We start from the raw sequence: 23,160 nt of genomic DNA, 5'->3' as shown, positions 1-23,160 counted from the left end.
GCATAAAATTCAGGTGACAAAATATCATGCAACATAAAGCGGTGTGTATAATGCCTGTGTTTTAAGTACTGAGGGGGATATGCGCCCTGTATCCAGAAATCGCCACCTATGCTTCAATGAGAAATTAATAATAATTAATATATAATTCAATTGACACCAAACCTTAATGATCAGTAGGAGAACAACTTCTTGTATTCATGTCAAGTCCAAGCAGTGCCTTTTACAGCCGGAGCTACAAAGGTGGTGGACCGCATCCAAGGACAAACACAGAAAGGACAGTAACACCTTCTCTTCTATGCACACTGCAGCTATTTCCCTAACAAATACACACGCATACCGGACATAAAGACCAGTCTGTAGATGTGTCTGTATGCACAAACACACACAAGTGCACAACAGGCGTGCTTGCATACATACACACACTGCAACAGGGAGGGTTCAGATACCCGCAGACAGTGGCTGTGATTAATGCATCAGGCTTGGGGCCCTGCTGTAGTAGGTGTCGGTGTCTTAATCACTCTCTCAGTGTGTTTCATTAGCTCCTGATGGTCTCTGATGAATGGACTTGCCCTGGGTGTCCCAGTGTATCTGGGGGTGCTGTCACCCCCGTCCCCCACACGCCCACACACACACACACACACACAGTCGTCTTTCCATCACTTTCAGGACATTGCATAAACTTACATTCATTTCCTGGAGGCTTAACCACCACCTGACCGTAACAATAAACATTACTAACTAATTAATTACTAGTAACCTAATCCTAACCTTAAAGCAAGTCTTCTCACTAATATTTAATAATTTACATTGTGTTGTCCCCATAAGGCAGGTCCTCCTAATTTGACTGTGTAAACAGATTCTTGTCCCCATAACTACAGGAATACACGTGCGCACACACACACACACGCACACAAGCACCTTACCGACCCTTCTTGGCAGGTGTGTCTGTCAGGCTGTTGAAGATATGATGCTCATGAGCACAGCCTGGTCCTGAATTCATTAACCTACATTTGAAGGATAATTCAGGCACCAGTCACCAGCCATATGTGCTTTGATTGTTGGATTCTTTCCCACCACTGGGATTTAGTGCAAGGCATTGGGTAGTTTAATAACACATGCAGATGGCCTCTGGTGTTTCTTCATTCCTACTACTAGTCTCTCATCCCCATCTCATCTGGGAATGCTGAACTTATGCTGCACTCTCAAGTTGCTTCACTTGCTTCTTCTGCATTAAACTGTAAATCCCTATGAATACCAGTTATCCTAATGATGCCATGCTTCCAATTATGCAGCATGTCTTGGATTGCTCCACAGTTCCTGCCCATTATGTTGTTATGTAATTGGAGTACTAGTGACTGCTAATCTGCTTTATGTGCGTAACGTGTAGTTTGAGGGGAAAAATGCATATATGTTATCACATGTCATTCCACCTGAGAATGCCGCATCCTTGTATAATATCTCCCTTTTATTTTGGTTTCTTGAATGTAAAAATGGCACCTGAGGACTGTAGAAGCTGTGTCAGCTAATAAAACAGAACCTGAGGGCAACACACTAACAGCAGATATCTGATGGATTCTTAGCCAAATTATATTTTTAAAATCTGGGGTAAAAACCTGAAAGAGATGTCAATCTTTTGCAGTTTCATTCAAATTTGCCTACATTATCTGAAAATATGTGGCGTCAGGGTATGTTGTGGGCTATTACCTCCTGCTCTAAGTGCTGTAGCAGAGATTGTTACTGAGGCACGCAATGCAGTGTCGCGGCTTGGCGCTGGCACATGGGCAGCAGAGTTTGCCAGCTCTTTTTCTCTCAGGGCATTGTGGGAACGTGAGCAGCCAAAACAGGGGTGGTGGAGAGAGGAGGCCACCAGCTGGGGCTACTGGAGGCTGTCTGGACAATCCGACATGTTTTAAATGAACCCTCTACTCCATCCATCTCCGTCCTCATCTCATCCAACCCTAGTATAGCATGATCTTAAACATTGCCATTGCCAAAATTCTACAAATAGTCAACACACAACTGCAGGGTATTTGTTCTTCCTAAAAGTAGATTTTGTACTTGGATGATAACGTGAAGAATAGAAAAATAGACACAGATATATCAGTTGCTTGCAAGGAAAGACTGAACGTTGGTGTGATTTCTTACTAAGGTTAAACTGGCACAGAAAGCTAGCGTGAAGCCTTAATGACAATATGTGTGATTTGGCTTCTCCAGAGTCTTTAGGGTTTTCATGGTCATTATGGAGACTTGTCACTCCTAATCAGGTCAGTACACACCCAATCGATTGCTATCTTCTCCTCCTGACAGGGACCTGTTGTTCATTATCACATACAACCAAGATGCCAAAAAAAGTTTTTAATGTAAACTCCCACTCAGCCATTAACGAAAAGCAGTGACATAAGTTACAGAACTGATGACCTCCTCCCACTCAACCCACACACACAGAAATTTTTGGCATTGACAATGTAAACATGGAAAATGACTACAGTGAAGATTTGAGGCTGGAGGTAGAAGGTGATTTTATTATTATTAAACCTTTATTTCTGGATTTGTCAATTGCTGTTTGTGAAAACACTATTCAAAGTTGCTCTCCAGCTCGGCGAGTGAAACACAGACAGAGAAAAACAGACAGCAGCGGTAGTCGAGTGAGCTACAGAGTGAACGAAGAGAAGGAGCATGAGCGAAGCAGTGAAACAGAGAAATAAAACATTATTTTCTGACTGTTTCACAGAAGTTATTTTCTAAAGCACAAAAACAGTCCTTTGAGAATGTGCTGCATTGTGTACATTCAGCTGAAATGCACACTTTATACTGTTCATTGTGTGTGGCTGCCCTGGTGTCTGCATATTTAGATCTAAAATGCCTCCAGCAACATTCAAATGTACTCAAACCTGCAGCTCATGAAGTGACAAAGGCACAGGTAGCCTATGGTGTTTATAGGTAGCAACTTCATAAACTGAAACCTACATCATGTCACATGGGGAAAGGGTTTTCTAAGGGGTTGATAAAATAGCATTTTGGTGATAAAACGTGCATGTGGACCAGTATGTGTATGTTTGCATTTGAATGCATAAAGAACACTATTGGTAAGCCCCAAAGTGAAAGAAAAACCTGAAATATACAAAAAATGTTCAGCTTGACTGATTTTTGTAAATACATGCTTATTCTGAATTTGATGCCACCAACACTTTACAAACAAGTTGACCTAGCTATGGAACATTCCACAGGTGAACAGACTCATTACAGGTGAGAACATCATCAAGTGTGAGGTTCACCACTTTGTGAAACAGATGATTGTATAAAGCACATCACTGCAGCATGGGCACAGGGACACTTTGTAAAGCCATTGCATTCTGGTTTCTCCTTGTGCTTTCTCATCTCGCAGGCTCCCATTGATTGTGGTTGGACTTCCTGCTGCGGTCCTGCTTGAAACCTAATGTGATTACTACTGTTTAGTCCTAATTTATTTTAATTCTCTTACTACTGTGTACAGCTACTACCATTATTATTGTTACTACTATTGTTATCATAATCACCATAGTACCTTCTGTATATTTCATCATTATCATTATCAATAGTTCCAATACTTCCGTAACTATTGCTGTTCTTACACATCTCTGTCTGCTCCTTCTCTCACCTCCACTCGCCACCCCCTCAGTTTCCCCCCACCTAGAGCCGGGTCTGCTCCGAGGTTTCTGCCTTTCAAAAGGTGTTTTTTCTTTGCCACTGTTGCCAAGTGCTTGCTCATGGAGGAATGTCAGGTTCTCTGTATTACAAAATTTAATTAAAGAGTTTGGCCTAGACCTGCTCTAATTGGAAAGTGTCATGAGATAATTTTGTTGTGAATTGGTGCTAGATAAATAAACTGAATTGAATTGAATAGTTTTTATTCAACTACTCCACAGCCATATATATTTTTATAATATTGCTCAGGACTGTGCTCTTCCCAGCCCAACAAACAAGAGGTGCATCTTTCACAGATGTGAATGTGTATACCATGAACTGTCATAAGAACTAACCAGTTGGTTGCCATGTTGTAAAGGCCAGTGAAGGACATAGTGATGCCATGTTGATATTATCGAGTTTGAAAGAGTTTTTTTGACAGTTCAACTGTCTAACTCTTCTCCTCCAGCAGCAACAGTGAGTGGGTGAGTGACTTTCTTCGTATTTCTTTGTATATTTTCTGTAGAAAACATTAATCGGAAAGACAGACACAATGTTTTATGTCAGAATTAAGCTGTTTCTCTTTCTTTTTAATGGACCACCAATAAAGTAGGAGAACGACTCATAAGTCGTCACATGTCGTCACGTGAACACATGAGGTCTGATTGTGCATTAGGTTCACATTTGATTGAGTCTGCAGTAGATTATAGGCATATTTGCTGATTTGTAGCCTAAAATGTGTGGCTTATATTTTGTCTATCCATGTGTAATGTAATACTGGCTGCCACATTAATTGAATGCAGACATATGCCACATTGATAGGTCACCACCATTACCTGATTGTGCTTTCTTGTCTTGAGTTTGAGCAGTTTTAAACACTTGCTGCAGAGCCTTGCTGTCCTGGCCTGTGCACATCCCATGCAAGCTTGGGATATTTCCTATCATAATGTTTTTCTATTGCTGCTCACTAATAATTAGCAAAAACTTGGCATGACAATTCCTCCAAAGTTTTCTTAAGAAGTACAGTCGAATCTGATCTCTCTTTACCAGGGTGAAGACGTGCTGAACATGACTTGTTGTTGATGATACTGATTCACTGGAATCCAAAACTATTCACCTGCTCCACCTCAACTCCACTGATGTAAACAGGTGCGTGTGTGCCTTTGCTTTCTTTTCTTTTTTTCTAAAATCAACAATCAGTTCTTAGACTTTGTTGACATTGAGCAGTAGGTTACTCTCTGTGTCCCATTCTACAAGACTGCTGATTTCCTCTCCATGCCATCATTGTTTGTAGTCTGGCAGATAATGATAGTGCAACCCTCACAGCAATTCTCTCAATGTTGGGGATTGTATTCGTGGGTGTACAGTGTGAACAGGAAGGGGCTAAGCATAACGCCCTGGGGGGTGCTGATGTTGAGCACAAAATTATAATCCACTTCCAAAATGTGCTTTAATTTAATTCTGACATGTCAAAAGCTTGAGCTCTTTGCTGTTTTTTGCTCTGCTTTGTGAATGCAAGTGATGCAACACAACACAATTTAACACATTGGTTTTCAAAAGGGATCCTTGACTGAAATAACAAACAACCACTAAACAGTAATCTTGCTTATTAGAGAAACCAATCAACAGACTGAACTATTGTACATTAGAGATCAGTTATGCATACCAAGGGCAGATAGGCTGGTCATATAACATGCTCTACCCTGCCACCTCCATGTGTCTCCTCACCTCGCCTTCTTGCCTCCTCCACACATTTCATGTTTTCCACTCTCAGTCTCATCCTTCCTGTTCATTTGTTTCTCCTTCTTTTCCTCCCCTCCCCTCCCCTTCTGTGCTCTCTTTTCCTCTTGGAGTCTTACCAATCCCTTGTGTTGTTTCACACCAGACTGTGTTGAAACGACTAAAAATATATGTGTTTGGTCCTGGCTGTCCCAAAAGGAAACTTTATAGAGAACAAAGGAGACTGCAGGGCAGCTCAAATAACTCATGATGAGAGAGAGGATGCTGCTCGTGGGCCTCTGTTGCCCCACTGAAGAACATTATTACTGGATTATTGATTTACAGCACAAAATGGATGGAACATAAGTAGCGTTAAGCTCATTAATCCCTCTCCCGCCTCTTTTATGAAAATGGACTTGTTATCGGTGATTATTCTAATGGATTGTTACGATCGAACACTTACTGTGCTGTATGCCAGATGCCATTACAAAAACACAGTGCAGGGGACAGCGGAGGTGAGGTTTGGGGACGTGCAGATAGGATGAGAGAAGTGCTGCTGAGGCAAAGAACAGAGGTATCTGCAAAAAGGAATGCACCAAAATAAAAGCTCGAGACACGGACAGTGGAATTGCTGACATTCTGGTGACATTTGGGGCGTCAGTGGCATTTCACAAGACATATGAGCAGGTACCTCTGTTCACATCACTCTTAGCATGAGATGGGACAACACACCCCCTGAAATCTTTGATCTGCCACACAGAAGTGCTCATTAACACATCTAAAATGACTTTTCCACTTCATGTGTACAGTTTATACAACTAAATGATCTTCATTATCTATTGTTTTGTTAGCTTTTTCTCTTATGAAGTCCAATGAGTAGTTTCATTTACAGTAATGAAAACCATAAGACACCCCAACCTCACTCTTCGTCTTCCTGACGCTCCCTGCCTGGCTCTTTCTCCCGCTCTCCTCTCCCGGCTCCATGTACATCCATCAGGGAGTGCTCCAATGGAGCACGGCGGGCCTGACGATTGTCCTCATAAATTGTGTGTGTGTCGGGGTGCAGAGGGGCTAAGTGAGCAGTAAATAACAAAGGGTGCTGCCGCCGTCCGCTCACCATCGCCACGTTTCCGGCCACGCAAGATTACCCAGGATGCCCCTGGAGGGGTGTATTCTTTCTCTGTGTGATGAATGGACAAGAGGAGGGAGGAACACACCTTCACAACCGAATGGCTGACAGAGAAAAGGTGAGGTCCAGGAGCCTTGCCGATTTAAATTGATGAGTGTCTTTATTGTCGTTGTAAAAAAAAAAAAAGAAAGAAAGAAAGAAGCTGTTTGTCTCCCTCCTTCTGTAATAACAGATCGCTTGGCAGATATCTTTAACTGCCTCCATTCTTCACTGTCACTCCCTTTTCTCTCTATCCCACTCACTTTTTCTTGCTCTCTTGTGCCCTTTTCGATTTTTTCTCTCCTGCCTATTCTCTGTCTCTCTATTGACTGTACATTCATAACTGCCTCTGGTCACTTCTTTCCACTCTGTGTCCCTGTACTTTTCTGCGTACCCACACTATTTTCCATTCCTGCTCACTCCTGTGATGTCCTTCTTTACTTTTCCTGCTATAATGGTCCAGAAGGCTATCAAAAACAACATCAGACCTGAGAGTGCCACTCACTTCTCTTATCCACCGTCCATGGCTCTATAGATAAAACTTTTTCCCACCTTTGATTTTTTTGTATATTTCTCTTCTTACCCATTATCATAAAGCTATTTTTTATCCCTGGTAATAACACTTTATACTGGTACATCTGTAACCGACAGCTGACTTTTTCTGTCACCTGATTCTTTCAAGACTTTCTGCCTCACCTTGCATTTTCCTGTGTGCCTCTGCATGCTGTATCATTCACCTTGATTCTCAATATCATTCCATCCATCTATCTCGGTCACCCATTGCTCTCTTGCTACCTTTTCTCTCTCATTTCCCAGATTTACACCTGGTAAATTCAAGTCTCCATCCTTCACAACACCTGCTTTTGTCTTTTAGTTTCCCGTTTCCCTACTAATACAGATTGTGACAGGTTTATTGTACATTTTGTGATGTTAGTGCAGCTGCTCCGTTTAGTTGAATGACGTGCGGCTGACATGTGGAAGAAAATTAATGTTAGGTTTTGAGATGGTTGGATTTGATGAGGAGATGCTATGACTCTCTCTCTCTTTCTCTCTCTCTCTCAGTCCTTCAGCTAGAGAGTTTTCTCTCCAAATGTTGACAGCTGTAAGAAACAAGATGAATAGGTTCAAAATGGGATGTACAGCCTGTTTTCTGAGATATTCTTAACTTAGCTTATGTAAGGGTTGAGTTATAGGTAGTCACGTTAAACGTTGCCTCTTCTCTTTCTGTTTTTGTAAGGGAGAGAACATCATGTTAAACTGCATGCTGTAAACGGTAAACTGTCAAATTTTGGCACTGAGTTTGACAGGATGTACTCAAAAGAGAAAGAACGGCACTTGTCAAGGCATGTGGCCAGCTGACTAAGAATTATTTACCTCTCTCCCACACATACTCTGCCACTGATAGTGTAAGAAATTAAATTAATGAGATATTTCTTCTAAGCTATAGGACAGGGATAACATATCTATAGATTTCTATATAAGCAGTACATATTGCATATGGATCAATTAAGTATTTAACGGTTTGATGTGTAACCTTTTTAAGAATATTGATTTGCGCAGTGTTCTGCATGAGGGCTCAATTTGGAGTGTATTGACTGTGGTGTTGTTGTGATATGGTGAGGGAGGGCCTCAGGCTCCGGGCAGACGCTCTCAACGCCACAGTTATTGACCCTCTTGACCTTCTCCCTACAAAGACAATGTAAGCTTGTCTATAGTGGTCCCAGTATATTGAATCAATGCTGTAGAGATACACACAGAACCAGCAAGAATACTTAAAATGCTTCCACTCATAACCACTACTGCTCTGAAAAGATCTGTCCATCAAGCCTCAGTACTTTTTGAATTTTCAAAAACTGTCAAGTACCATAATGGAATGCTTTGTCAGTTTCACCTTGCATGCTGTTTATATATTCTTTGAGCAATTAAAGCCTGATTTATGTGAATAATGACCTCATGTAATGACTGTACTGGCACAAATCCCAAACAAAAGTGGAGACTGAAGTGTTATCCCACTAAACAATCTAAACACAACAAGTTAGAGCCTGTTGTGACTCTCAAATTATCGCTCAATTATCACATTTTACCACTGAAAAGTGATGACAAAATTCATGTTATCTGAAGCTGTTAATTTTTTTAAAACTTTTTTTTTTTTTTTTTTTTTAGATTTTTTTTAATTTCCAAGTCCAACTCTTTAAAAGAATAGTTCACCATTTTGGAAAACGTCTTTGTTCACTTTCTTGCAAATAAAGTATTGCCCTGAATACAATCAACTGGATGTCCACCAACAACAGTGGTCACTGACAAATCAAAGTGCATGGATCAAAACCAAAATCCCAAACTGCTAAACTCTATACACAATTCCTGCGTTTTTCACTCAAATTGAAATTCTACATCACATTTTAACACACTATGTTTACCTGGAAAGCAAATTACCAATTGGTTTCGTTCATGTCGCAGCTGTTCGAACTCAATTGGCAAAACATCCCAATCACGTGCCAAAGCATAGAAGAGGCCTCAGATGACCTCTACTGTGTTGTGGACAAAATGGGGCCGTGTGGAGAACAGAGAGGAGGAATGAGAGGAAGAAGAGGGAGTGAATGGTGAGCCAATATTTCTAACAAAATCTGGGCAACAACATAACGTGCACATAGATCTATTTAACTGCATTATATTTTTATATTTTCTTATATTTTGAAAAACTTTTTTTCAAAAACAGTTAAATGAGGTGAGCCCTACCTTTATGACAGTTAAGGTGTCAGCAGCACTAACACCACAGAATATGACTCTCTAATATTAATATACATGTGATATGAATATAATGATAAAAATACTTTTTAGAATGTTTCTGTTATTAAATGCCTAATTGTGAACTCTGCGGTAAAAACTCAGTAATGTCATAATCCTGAAGTAATGAGGTACTACTTAGTAACTACTCATTATCATCGCTTTTCTTGAGGGGGTAAAAAATAGTAATGATTTATTAATTACTAATTAATGGGATGTCACTAGTTTTGCCACTCAGCAGCTTGTTCAGAGCTAATAAGGAGCGACTCAAGAAAAATGTGGTCAGTAGGTACAATAATTACTCATTAAGAAGTTGTTAATTACCAGTCCTTTCCTGATTCATTTCTCTATCTAGTAACTACTCACATTTCAACACATTTTAATCCCAGCTTGTCGCAAACCAACATTTTGTCTCACCCTTTAGCATCTGTGGCCAACGTACAAAGGATTCCTGTCATAAGGCCTTTAGAACTTGAGCTTAACGTGTCTAAACTTTAAAATCTATGTGATTTCACACAGGACGCAAACTCCAGTCTCCTGGGTGAAAGTTGTGTGTGCAACCCACCACTCAACCTCCGTCTCCGGGGACTTTCCCACTTTGTAGAGTATGTTGTGTTGCGTACTTGTGTGATCATCTGATAGTGACGCGGATGCATTTCCTTTGGAGGTGCATTAAAGCTTGGTGCATCTCATCCAGACCCACTGAGGGTACCCCATGCACCTGGATGAGACGCAGAGGGATGTGTCGAAGACGGAAGTCTTTGACGCACTGGGAATGAGAGTAGGCATCACCTTTTTGTGTGCTGTATTGTGAAATGTTACCTATAATAGATATAATGGCACGTTTTAGAGGGAAGTTATTTTACTACATGATGTCCTGTTCTCATCATCCCATTTGATCCCATGTGATCCTACGTTTTCATTTATTCAAATGTGAATTTGTCAAACAGATGCTTTTACTGCATTTTTTTCTCTGTTCTTGAAAGTTTTACTATTTTTTTAATGGCAAACCTTCCACCTATAGATCGCTGTGGGTGAAAGTGATATATTACACTTTCACATTCCAACAAAAAAAGTTATGATATTTTAATTAATGAGCCTCAGAGGTGTATGTATGCTGGCTGCTAAGACAAAGAGGTTAGCTATTTTACCCTGGTAGACATCACATCCTCTAGTTCTAGCCTCACTCTTAACTGACGGATAAAATATGATTATGATAACAATTTAATAATCACACTCTCTGCAAGAAACTCATGACATATTTCTAATGCCAAAACAGTCATTTAAATATTATATATAAATATAGTCATTTAAAAATGGAAGCATTTATTTTTATGATTGAGTTATTGTGTGAAATGGAAAACTGGAGATGTCTTACAGATTATTACAGACACATAAGTGAGCCTGACATTTTTGATATCTTTAGAATCAGCATCTCCCCTAAAAATTTAATGTAAAGTTCTGTGGGTTTGAATAGTGCTTGTCTACACAAGGTTGCAATAATGGACACACCAAGATGTCTATAGGGTTAAACATGAAAATTTCTACTTTTCATTCACCAGCATACCGTGTTTAAACCATAAAGCTGTGGAACGAACATTTCCTTTAAAGAGATAACCTGCTGGACAAGGTGGGATCGACGAGCAACATCATATCTCTTCAACTCTCTTATCCCCTCTCGTGTCATCTCTCTGTCAGTCTGTCTGTCAGCTTTCATGCTCTCCCTCCAACCTCTAACTGCTGATTTGGACATCTACGCAGAGGAGGAGCCTCCCTCGGCTGGAGGTGACCCCCTGGACCCTATTAACATCACACACACTGGCCAAAACACACTCCCTAAATGAACTCTCCCTCTCCCCCTCGGCCACCGTCATTTCCAGAGCCCACCGCCGGGTGAATTAGATTGCAGGCTTTTTAATATGGCTCTTAATGGTTTATAAATTGCATGTAATGATTCCTCCTTTCCTCTCTCTTGTGGTGCTTTTTATGGCCCCCTCTGCCCTCAATGGGAGTGGGTGGGATTTAATATATGGTGGAGGAGGCAGAATGAGGAGGTGAAACTAGCCCTGCACGGCTTCCTGCCTGCCCTTAACGCTTCCCCTGGCTACAGAGAAGGGAGTCTCTGAAATAATGCTGGACACTGATGTTATCTGGCTGTAGCACATAACGGCTGGGACATGACAGTACTGCATGACGAAACAGTCGCCAGAGAAGTGTAAATAATCAGGAGTCGTGTTTAGTGGTAGGTAGTGATGAGCAGTGCAATTTCTGGAAGAGGCCTCACCTTGGGGGAAGACAAAAATATGCACATCCCAAACAAGCACATATGAACAAGGAAGGAGTAACCCACTCAGAATATCACCCCAGTGTAAATGTGAATGTATTTTTTCACTTTGCCAGTGCAGTCCAGACATTGCACCTTAAGCCTGAATAAAGTCATCCAGTGGCACAAACTCATCTATCTTTGGGTACATTCTATGCAGTGATGTAGCCAGCAAACCTGAACTCCCTCTTGTACTGAGATGGGACAGTGGGCACATTCCAGCTTCACTTTGTTTCCAACATTTTCTTTGCTTTGGTTCAGTATTTTTCTATTGCAGCATTTGAAAGGTCACTGCGTTCAGTTGCTATTGCTGTAACAATAAGGTATGTGCCTAAACTTTCAAACATAACGTAAGAAAACAGCAATGTGGAAAAGTGATCACAGCACACTGTATGAATAGGTTGTGATACGTTCATATTAATAAAATATGCATTGTGTTTATTAAGATAGACAGCTTCTTCTAATTGTAAATTCATCCCAACACTTTCATTTGATAGCCAACACTGTGCCTCCCAAACTGTCTAGAGACTAGTAATTAGAGCAGCGTAGGAGGTTTTCAATTCCTCATGTAGCACAATATGAACAGTGGCCAGCATAAACCCAGTGCTTTACTTGATGGTTCGTTGGCACTAAGTGAAATTCCAATTAACTGACCCGAATGTCTGCAGGGAGTATTTGTCTGAGAATGTGGTGAGAATGCAATTATGTTTTCCATCTTGTGTTTGGACATAATCTGTGTAGTTACCAGCAGCAGCAGCAGCAGCATTTTGTAGTGAGTCCAAGTGTTATAAAGGTGGATTTGTAAATGTTAACAAAACCACAAAACCACTTTCACTTCAGTCAGGTATAGTCAAACTCTGCATCAATGACACAACAATGTCTTTAGTCATTTGGTGCCTCATCACAACACATTTTTTGCTTTTCATGGGTCCTTTTACACACAAATGTCAGAGAAATAAAATGTCAGGTGAATGGCTGGGGGAGAAAGACAGGACTTTCACCCAGGAGACCAGTGTTCATGTCGTGTTTTAAACAATAGTCATTGTTAACTTATCGTAATCTATTTTCTTAACTTAACTCGAATAACTTACATCACGTGCATAACTTAAGGTAATTTAAATCCAAACTATGCTCTTTTCCTAAACCCAAACAGATTGTGGCTATGAAATTAACCAAGCTATTATTTGTATTGTTACCATGATGATGGAGGTTACCTGATTATTGTTACCATGACGACAACAGTGACCTCACAAAGGTCACATGACTTCCTCCGTTCCTTCACATCCAAGACTTATAAATGCAGACAGGAGCTAATGACACATGAATATCTTAAAATGTGCAGACATGACATGCAAAATGTCCTTAAAAGTGGTGTGCTACTGATACATATCCCAGGACATAACGTTATTCACTTCTCCACTCTGCCACTGTGGAAGCATAAAATGTGGCTCATTATGTGCTTCCAATGGTCCACTGGGCAGAGAAAAGGGGGAGCACAAGTGAGGAATCATTTACATTGTATGCAGGGAAGCCCTTAAGGTAGCAGGCTCAGCTAAACTCCCTGTTGCAAAGCCTTTGTCATAGTGAGGTGCAACATTGGCAACAATGACTTCTGTCCACCTAAAGTGTCTCTTAGGAAACGAGGCGCCTTGGGTAGTGCTGAGAGAAAAAAATGACTTGCTACCAAACTCCTCCATCCAACTGAGGACAGGTGGAGAAGCAAAGCACTGTAACTACCCCACGCTGTGCTTTAAAGAACGGTTCAGACAATTTTGTTTGTCAAAGAGGGACTCCTCTTGCCCTACTTTCCTCATCTGCAGCTATTCTAGCTGCCTCCAGACCTTTGCTGAGATGTGAACATCTCTAGAGACAGAAATGAGTCTGTATAAATAAGTACCTCTTTGTTTAAATACCCTGTTGGTTGGCTGATTAGGTTTAAAAACGACACACACACATGCACGCAAACTGAATGTGAGTCTCATACTTGAACAGGCATAGCAGAAATGAGCAAAAATCAAAAGGAGGTAGAGGATAAAGCAAAGGATAAAGCAATGCCATGAGGGGATGTGATGTCCTAAGGGCAGACAGAGTAGGTAAAGGTTAAAGAAAATAAGAAAGACATAAACACATGCAGATACACACACATACAGAGAAACACGAAGAGACAAGGAATGGAATGAAAGGAAATGCTGATCCATGGTCCCTGTCTGGGAAGGCAAAAACAGAACATTGATTCTGGAAGATCCACAAATGAAAAATCCATGGGGGTAAAGAGCTCTTCGGCCCTGTGGCAGAGACAGGGCACCGGCGGTCAGGCTCTTGTATCTCAACTGACACAGAGCCCGGGTCTTTCTGGGTGGCAGTGGGCAGTGCTCGCTCAACTGGACAAGGGCCAAAACCAACCCAACCAGCAGGAAGCTCACTGAGAACAAGGTAGAAAGGGGACATTCAACTTTAGGAAACAGCTTGTCTTTATGCTGAGATGAAATTACCACTAAAGACAACTAAAGAAAGATTGATTATTTCCTACAATATTTCTAATTTGTTTGCCTGGCACTTTAATCACACTAATCCTTGTGTCTAAAATGAAAAAAAAAAAAAAAGAAAAAGAAAACACGGTCACTCTGTCTACCTGTAAGGAGCAGATAAAGAGGCCCTGCGTCTTTATCTGTGGTTCCATTTGAACTCCCTCTGTTTAACCAGTGCACGGGATTCGGGCTGGGGGGAGGGAGGTCCTTTTTTCTCATTACCACCCTCTGTCAGTACATGTACACACCACAGAGCACTAATCTGCACCCCTGATATGCTAATCTCTCCGTCTATCCCCCACTCCTTTTAGATGACGGCCACACCTAAATGCAGACGAGGGAAGGCGAGAGGAAGTCGTTAAAGCATGCCCTGCAGGAGCCTGGTTGGGCCTCGGCCGGATGAGATGGGATAGCAGCAGCACTTTGGGTGTGTGTGAGCTGGGGAAGAAGAAAAAGGGGGGGGGGTCTCAAGGGAGTGGTTGAATCACTGGCTCTACTCTGGTTCCCCCTGGGGTAGCCCTGGTCCCTAGCAGACAGGATAGCAATCAGACATGTAGGGTGTGGAGCAGAAAAAGTATTGCAGTGCCAGTGGTGGTGAGAGTATTTGTATGTGTGTGTGTGTGTGTGTGTGTGTGAATGCGGATTTGGGAGATTAACAGTGACAGTCGTCAGTTTGCTTAGACCTGCTCACCTGCCACAATCTGTCACTAACAAAAGCTGCTTGGTGAAGCGTACTGCAGCCTTCATCAGCGGGTGTGTGTCATGGCGTGAGCGTGCGCATGCTGAGCGCGTACATGTCTTGTTCTTTCTTTCATTTCACCTGCATTTGAATTGATAGATATATATACTCTCAAAAAAGGTTCTCCTGGTGTTCTTGTGCAGCTCTGAGAAGCACAGTCCTCCTCTGTGTGCTGATTTTACGCATTACTACAGCAAATGCAATCATTCCAGCATTATCATTTCAATTGATGTTGTGTTTTGTGGCTCTTCAGAATCTACAGATTAACATGCTTTTGAAAAACATGTTCTGACTGGTTATGTGTTTGTGTGTGTGCGTGTGTGTGTGTGTGTGTGTGTGTCTATGTGTTTGTGTGTTTGTGTTTGCACACACACAGATGTTTGTATTCACATTTATATGGGAGAGAGAACAACTGATGACACTGTTTGTAGCATTCTTTCCTCCCGACTTTAAAAACAGCAGACGAACATAATTGAAAATATTTCTGAGAGACTGAGAGCAGAAAAGGAAGGGGGAATGACAGAGGAAAGACAGAGGAAAGACAGAGACAAACAGACAGCATTTCTCTGCCTGAAGCACCTTAACTGATCATATATGTCTCCTATCAAAAGCTATGAGCTGTTTAATAGTTTGACTATAACCTCTTCATTTGTCACAGTTAATAATCACATTGTAACTCTGCTTTAATGGCAATGTGCAAAACCATAATGTGAAATCATACTGATTACTGTGTGTCCACGTGTGCATGTGCGGGTGGGTGGATTTCTGTGAGATAAGGATCTCTGCACATCCCTTATTAAATTTGGATATTATGACAACTCAGTTTTTGACACATATTAAAGACTGTATCTCATCTTTAAAGGCCCTCCGTGCTTCCAGCTGTTTTTTCCTGGAACAAAGCTACAGTTTCTGACTATCTTAATCGAGGAGAGAATCCTGGGAGGTTCAAAATTGCAGTCATGAAGACAAAAAAAAAAATGTTCTGATGAAAGCACTGCAATACATTCTAATGAGCTAACAGGAGATGAGTGTTGCATTTATATGCCCACTGCATTCACATCCGCACCTCATAACTGCATTCGTTGTAAATAAATATGAGCAATCAGCTAAGAACGGCAATAAAGGGCCCATAAAGGGCTGCAAACAGTGAGATGAGAGGAAATTGCATTTCTGCCAAGACAGACAGACAGACTGGTAGGAGACATAGAGAGAAAAGGGCAGACAAAAATATAAACTAGAAGAGCCCTTTTTCTTTGACCCCTGTAACTAAGTACTGGCTGGAAGTTCAGGAAAAAAACAAAAAGTTCACATTATTTAGATCATCTCACCATCAACCTTGGCAACAAGAACTAGCAACAGGCAGCAGCAGTAGTGGTCGTGGAAACAGAGAAAAAGGGAGTCAGAGAGAGGTTAAAAAGAAGTGTTGTATCCTCAGCTCCCTCAGCCCTGCGGCGTGGGGTCACCTCAGAGATTGGAGACTGAATTACCCAGCAGCCCCGGCTGCTCGGAGGATCAGGCGGACAAGGGGAGAGGACGAGAGGAGTTAATGAAGGGAAGAGACAGTTCAGGTCCCCTGAGGGCCTCTAGGCACCTGCCTGGCAAGCTCCCACCGTCCAACCTACTCTGATTGGCTAATTATCAACATGGATTTAGCCCAGGGTCAAATCACTGATTGATTGGAGTGTTTTAAATCTGTCTTTGGTCTCTCGCTGCCTCTCCTTCTTATCTCGCTCTCTTTTTGCGTGAACTCTCGGCCGCTGGAGTCCTGCTGTGGAGACTAACAGCACAGCGACAGCACAGTGGCAGCAGGTGACCGGTCCTTCTGCACAATGTGGATATACGGCCTCCGCTGTGGTGATTTCGTCTCTCAGCGGACATATAATTCATTAGTTAAGTGCTCAAAAAGAAATTATTTGAATCTACAAATTACTAATTAGAACCTATTAAGTGACAGGACATTTTTCAAATGGGAGCAAAGGGAGAAAGGCCGCGGTCTCACTCATGCTAGGTCAACCTAATTCCATTAATAATTGTTATTTGCTATGACCACGGAGGATGAGGAGGTGTGATTAAATATGTGTTGCTATGTTTGCTTACCATATATTCATTCATCAGCGATTAAGTAGCTTCAGGTCCAGTAAGAATCTGGTTCATTAGCCTTTACATTAGAAGCCAAAGAGAACGAATGCTGTGCAGTTTATTTGTATTAGTCATGACTGTTGTTTCTCCGTAAAAGGTCTTTCTCCCGCAGAGCTATGGGAATTTGCTGGATTCTAGGGCTGTGAAATGCCAGTTTCATCACGATATGATATTATATCCATTCTTTGGATGATATTTGCTGATTTCTGTAATTTCCCAGCCTGGGATCAATAAATGACAGTCTAACATAAATAATTGTAAATAATTAGTAAATTGAAGTCAAGTTTACTTTAAAGTGACACAAATAGAACAAGCATAACAATATGAACATCTAACAATAGCATAAAAATCTTAATAATAACTGTCAAGATTCCTTGAAGAAATCATTTTTGGCTTGTGGACTTTTCCTCTACTCATAGTTTAACAAAGTCTATGTATTATTTACACTTTTTTCAAACTCATTTTTAGTTTGTCCTTGCATCTTACATGATAACACGATTGAATGTCAGCCTGCCTGCAGGTTTTCTTAGCCCAGCAGCATAGCTGATATCACGGTAGTGAGAGAAACAAGTAAGCGGTTTGTCATGTTTCCTGATCTTGTAACAACTCACCCAAAATATTTCCACATTTCTGATTTATTCCCGAAGGAGGAATAAATAACCTCATCATCTTTTTTTTTTTGGCTGCCTGCCATTATCTGCTCTGTGCTGGCACTGTTTGAAAGTTTGGGAAGGAGGTGCATCTTGACAGGAAGACGTGCCATTTAAATTTCAAAATACAAGTGTGTCTTGATGATATGGATCAAAGTTTTCACTTTGCATCAATCATATTTCATCGCTGATTGTTGAATTGTTGAAATCAGTCCAGAATACTGGATCACCCCTATTCAGCATACTGATTTCTGCTCATATGGCTTACAGCATATTCTCCTCCTTTAGAATTAAAAGTCATTACGTCCTAGAGCACAAGCTGATATCGTTAATATCAAGGCAGCCTAGAAAAAGCACAAAATGGATGTTTGAATTAGGTTTTGCTGGCTATTCAAGGCGCATTCAAAAATGTTACAACGTGGGTGTGTGCGAGGAAAGCTTCCCCATTGTTCCCTTATCTGCCTCCAGTTCAAACTGAGTGCATGAGACGTTGTGCTGCTCCGCTGAAAGAACACAACATAAAGAAGCGTCAAGAACAGGCTGAGCACGTGTTGCCTGTAAAAGTATGCAAGTGGGTTCTTTTCCCTGTTTTTCCCTGCTTCAGATCAGTCAGAATCTCTTCTTTCTGCTCTGGGAGGAAACACAAGCGGTGCAGGCGCTGGATGTTTCTCAGTGGGATGGAAACACTTTGCCTGTACACAACCCCAGCTGAAAGCTTCACTGGGAAGTAAGACTCCTGAATATCAACCTACATTAAGAAGGAGAACGGAGTAAGGCCTCCTAAGAGAGCAGATTTATCTTTGCGGTTACAGTCTGCGCAACTGTTCAAGATGTCTCCCTCTACTTTACTGCACTGCATCCTGGGACAGGACATCTATAGCAGTCCCAGGAAGCCCCAGGGGAGGCTGGGGGATTAGCGCTGGCCTATCTCTTTAGAGCTGGGAATTAATTAAGTAATTATGAAAGTCAGGCAGGAGGGATGAAATATGCATGAGCCCTGATTGGGACGTTTGTGATTGTGTAATCTAATTTCAACTGGCGGACCATCCCTGCCAACCAGGTAGAAGATATGTGCGCGCGCACACACACAGACACACACCAGGAACGCTTTCAGGGTGCAAAAAACATAACTAAACATCAAACTCACTGTTGGCAGAATGGGTGTTTTGAGTATCTCATTATGTTAATTAAAATGAGGTAATCAGTGTGGATTAATCACCATAGTAATGAGGATTGAACAGCAGATTATGTCTCCTTACCTAATCCATATAATTGTATTTGTAGAAGCATGAGACTAATATGCTAGCATCCAATTAATGATAAAATGATTGATTAAGCACATGTTGCACTTTGGAAGGCCAAAAGTGGATTCTTGTTTAGTTCCCAACATCAGCATTATCTTTGTTGTTTTAGGTGTGTGTGGATTCCATCTGGGTTTTCTGTGTCTGCTGTTTCTCTACCGGACTCTCTTTCTCTTTATTGATGGACTTAAAGGTCTGTTTGCAGCAAAGAGCTCTTGTTCTCCTGAAAAATACTTCCTGTAGAAGACTCAAACAGAGTCAATACCAAACAAGGGATCAGTATAGCCATGAGATATGCCACAAGAAAAACTGTCTAAATACAAACACGCTGTGCAATATAGGTTTCAAACATAACCACAAACATACACATGATGTTAATACACACAGGCACGCACACAACAAGGCACAACAAGGCTCCCATTTCCTCTCAATCACCTGCAAGTCCATCGACCCAGGTGCATCCTCCTTCCTTTCATTTATTTAGCTTATTTTTTTTCACTTATTGATTTTTACAGCAGTGTATTTGGAAAGTTGCATCAAATAGTGATGGAATATCAGGTTCTGGGCTTTACTATTTGTGTCCTTTCGCATCTATTCACTACTCTCCTGGGCTTTAATAGACTTGTCCTAAAGCTTAACATTCATAACACTGTGGTTGTTATGCTTTAATTAAAAAAGGAAGACTATTTATATAAATGTGAGGCTAACAACCCAAAAAGGGGAGGATGAGCTTTTTATTTTTTTACTATATGCTCCAGTTCACTGGAGCACTGCAGTGGAAACCTCCTGTATTTAAACTGGTCCCCAGTGTTTGAACTCCACTCAGAAAGCAGAACATAAAGCAGAGAGATGAGAGGATGGATACAGCGAGGAGAGCAGAGATGAAAGGCTGCGGTGTGCCCTCCAAAGGGAATGTGGGAGCCCAGGAGCACGCTTACTCACAGCGTCTGATTGCTCCTTTGTCTCTTTTAGTCACAGAAGGAGCTGTTACAAAGCCTGAACACAGGAAACCTGACAGGAGAAGGACTGCGGGTCCGATGTTTCAAGTTCACATCCATGCTACTCCACGCATCGTGGGATTACTTTCTGAAGCCATCCTTGAACTTGGTAAGACTGCACAACAAAGGAGGTCAGAGTTCACAGAGATGGAGTTTTTGTCCGACTAACACCCACCGCCTTGTGATTCTTCAAATAACAATCATGTAGAAGATGAGAGGAGCAGGTGTGTCTCCAGTATTAGATGTCCAACTTTCAACCCCTGTCTGTTCCCCTGTAAGCAGGTGCGATATATGCTCATTAATTTCATCTGGGGTTATGACCTACCTTACAGTACAGTGGTGCCCTGCTCGTTCTCTTGTCTGTCTCATACACCGTTTCTAAAGAGTTGATTTTTTTCCCATTTAAGAGAGGAAAAAAGACACAAATATAGACTTTAAAAATCAACTTTTTTGTCATTTTCACAAGGTAATATATCAAGTCACACTCCTTTTTGCCACAGTGTCTCTGTATGTGATCTCCTTGGGGCTCATTTTTCAAACTTTCAGTTTGATATGTATTTTTCAGAAGAATTTTGGTTGTTTGGTTAAATGCCTGCAGTTACTGTACAGATACTGTAAAAGAAAAGCAAACCATTGAGATATTTCAGTTAAATCACATGTACAATAGATTCTTTTTTCCCCTGACTTCTCATATATCATCATGACAATGTGACTTTAGCCCTTGAAGCATAGGCTCTTCTTCCTGATTTGAGGCTTCATCCTCAACTCACTGTTTTGCATAGATTTGACTGGTAACCACAGATGGATTTGCATGCCCTCAAAAGAAAAAGCACCTCAACTGCCAGAGCACAAAGGTCAGAGATAAAAACTAATACATGGAAACAAGATAAACTGAAGATTGTTCTTCCAGCCTCTGGTTACTCCAACAACCTGCCAATAATATTGATTATCCTCATTTACAGACGTCCAATGCAATTTGTGCAGAGGCCACTGTGCTCATAGTGCTCTAATATTATGGAGAACTACTCAAAGCTATGCAATCAATATCTAATTGCATTTTTACAAACAAGACATTATAACTGTTGAATGTAACCATATTCATCAGAGATGTTGCAGTCAGTCAGTTTACTGCTGGAAAAGTGCTACTTTCCCCTCTAATTTCCATTCTTTTCTCTCCTACTCCTCACCTCTCTCCCCAGCTCTTCCTCCCTGTCAGTGTTGGCTCCCACCCCCAGAAATGAGGTGATATTGGTATGATGGGAGGCCATGTCCAGGCAAACAAAGCACACCCACACCTGAGCTTTTTATAGGCTAATAAGATGACCGCTGGCTGGCTGTACTGCAGGGTCAGCTCTTGTGTGATCCATTCCTTGTCTGCAGAAATCACACCTTGATTGGCCATCTAGTCAGTCACCTAATAATAGTGTCCGTTCAGCTTGTGTGAGGACCGTGGAAAAATTGTCACTTTGCTTTACTGACTTTGTCTGTCTTTATGTCTGGAGAGGTAAATTGTAACATTGACTGCCTTATATTGTGCAGTAAGCCATGATGCCAGCCCCAGTGCTGTGTTGCATCATGGGATGCCACTGAGTCTTGTCACAGTCTGCCACACATGTGGTAAATTCACCATTCATTTGGTAAAGAAGTCTTAACAATCCTCTGCTGTGATATTTAAGCAACATTTCCATCTCGCAGGGTATTTTTTTTTTCCAAAGTGTGAAGCGCTGCTTTTGTTTGTTTTGCACAGCTGCTGAAAAAACAATCAAATGTGTCAGGCAAACCTCAATTGTCTCACTGATAGCTTTATGAATCTCGGTGTTATTGAAACCAGAAATGTGCTGTTAGGCAGTCCTGCTACACTATATTGAAAATGTATTAAGTCGTGACACCAGTGTAACATATCAAATCAAGTCATCATTTTGGCAAATCTCACACCTCTAAATATTGACTAGCTTGTATGGGAAAATTCTGCTGTGTCTCAATAACAATAATCAGTTTGTGCAATTATGTTAATCCCAAATAACACGCATACCAAGTCAACACATTTATTTTGTTTTTAGGAGAATGCTTTGCATCAGTCTCCACTCATTCTCAGTGGCATGCAGAAGTGCAGTGATGGCAAGTCTTGAGTATTATTTCCATCCAGATCTGTCAGCGTTTCCCACCAGATCAAGGCTGTGATTAATAAAATGGGCCTCCTGCTCCCCTCCGGCCTATTCTCACCTTCTCCCTTTACACTGCCTTTGCAGCACATGCTTGTCTCCCAGCGTCTGTGCCTCTGCCAGTTTCTCTCTTTATTCTCATTCTTTCCTTTCAGCCTTCCCACCTGCATGAAAAGAGAATTTCTTTCTTTCGCTCCCCTTTCTCTCTTTGCTTCTTTCTCTTGCCACCTCTCTGGAGCTTCTGGTAAATGATGCATGGTAGACTCACAGCCGCTGAGCAATCATTAGTGAGGTGGCACAGGTGAATGGGAGCGATGGATGATGAAGAGAGGGAGGGATGAAGGGAGTAACGGAGGACAACAAAAGTCATGCTTCCACCCCAAGGCGTTTCCCTATATCGTTACAAAACTAGAAGTTGTTTGTGTAAAATGCTAGTCGGTGGCATTTCTTATGCCAGCGGTCATTAATCTAGACACATAAACACACACACACACACAGACACACACACACACAAAGTACAAGTGCATACAGAAGCCATAATGTTGCTCTCACAGATGAAATCCTGACCTGCAGTGTCCTAAAGCCCACATTGCTACCATAAAAAAAACAAGCCCAGACTGGACCAGCATAGCAAATGTGCTGACCAGCCAATATTATGAAGTGTACAAAATGCATCCCTCATGAAATATCATCACTCAACTATGCCCTGACGCCCCTCATCATAAACAAAATTTGGGTTTATAGTTCATATCAGGACTAATAAACTAAGAGATTACCTGACAAAGGCCCTCAGTGGGTAGAAAACTCCCACATGTGAAGCTTACTGGAGGCAACATTCAGCGTGCAGGATGTGTTTTTTCCCCCTCCAATCAATCAACTAAATGTATTTTGTTTGATATGAAATGACAGTAACGTTGTGGTTTCTAACTGCTGGTGATGTGATAGTCAGCTTTCGTATGTGCCAGTGTCTCTACTTCCAACAGATG

Source organism: Scatophagus argus, chromosome 10 (genome assembly GCF_020382885.2).
Source record: "Scatophagus argus isolate fScaArg1 chromosome 10, fScaArg1.pri, whole genome shotgun sequence".
Lineage (NCBI taxonomy): Eukaryota > Metazoa > Chordata > Actinopteri > Scatophagidae > Scatophagus > Scatophagus argus.
This window is presented reverse-complemented; position numbering follows the sequence as displayed.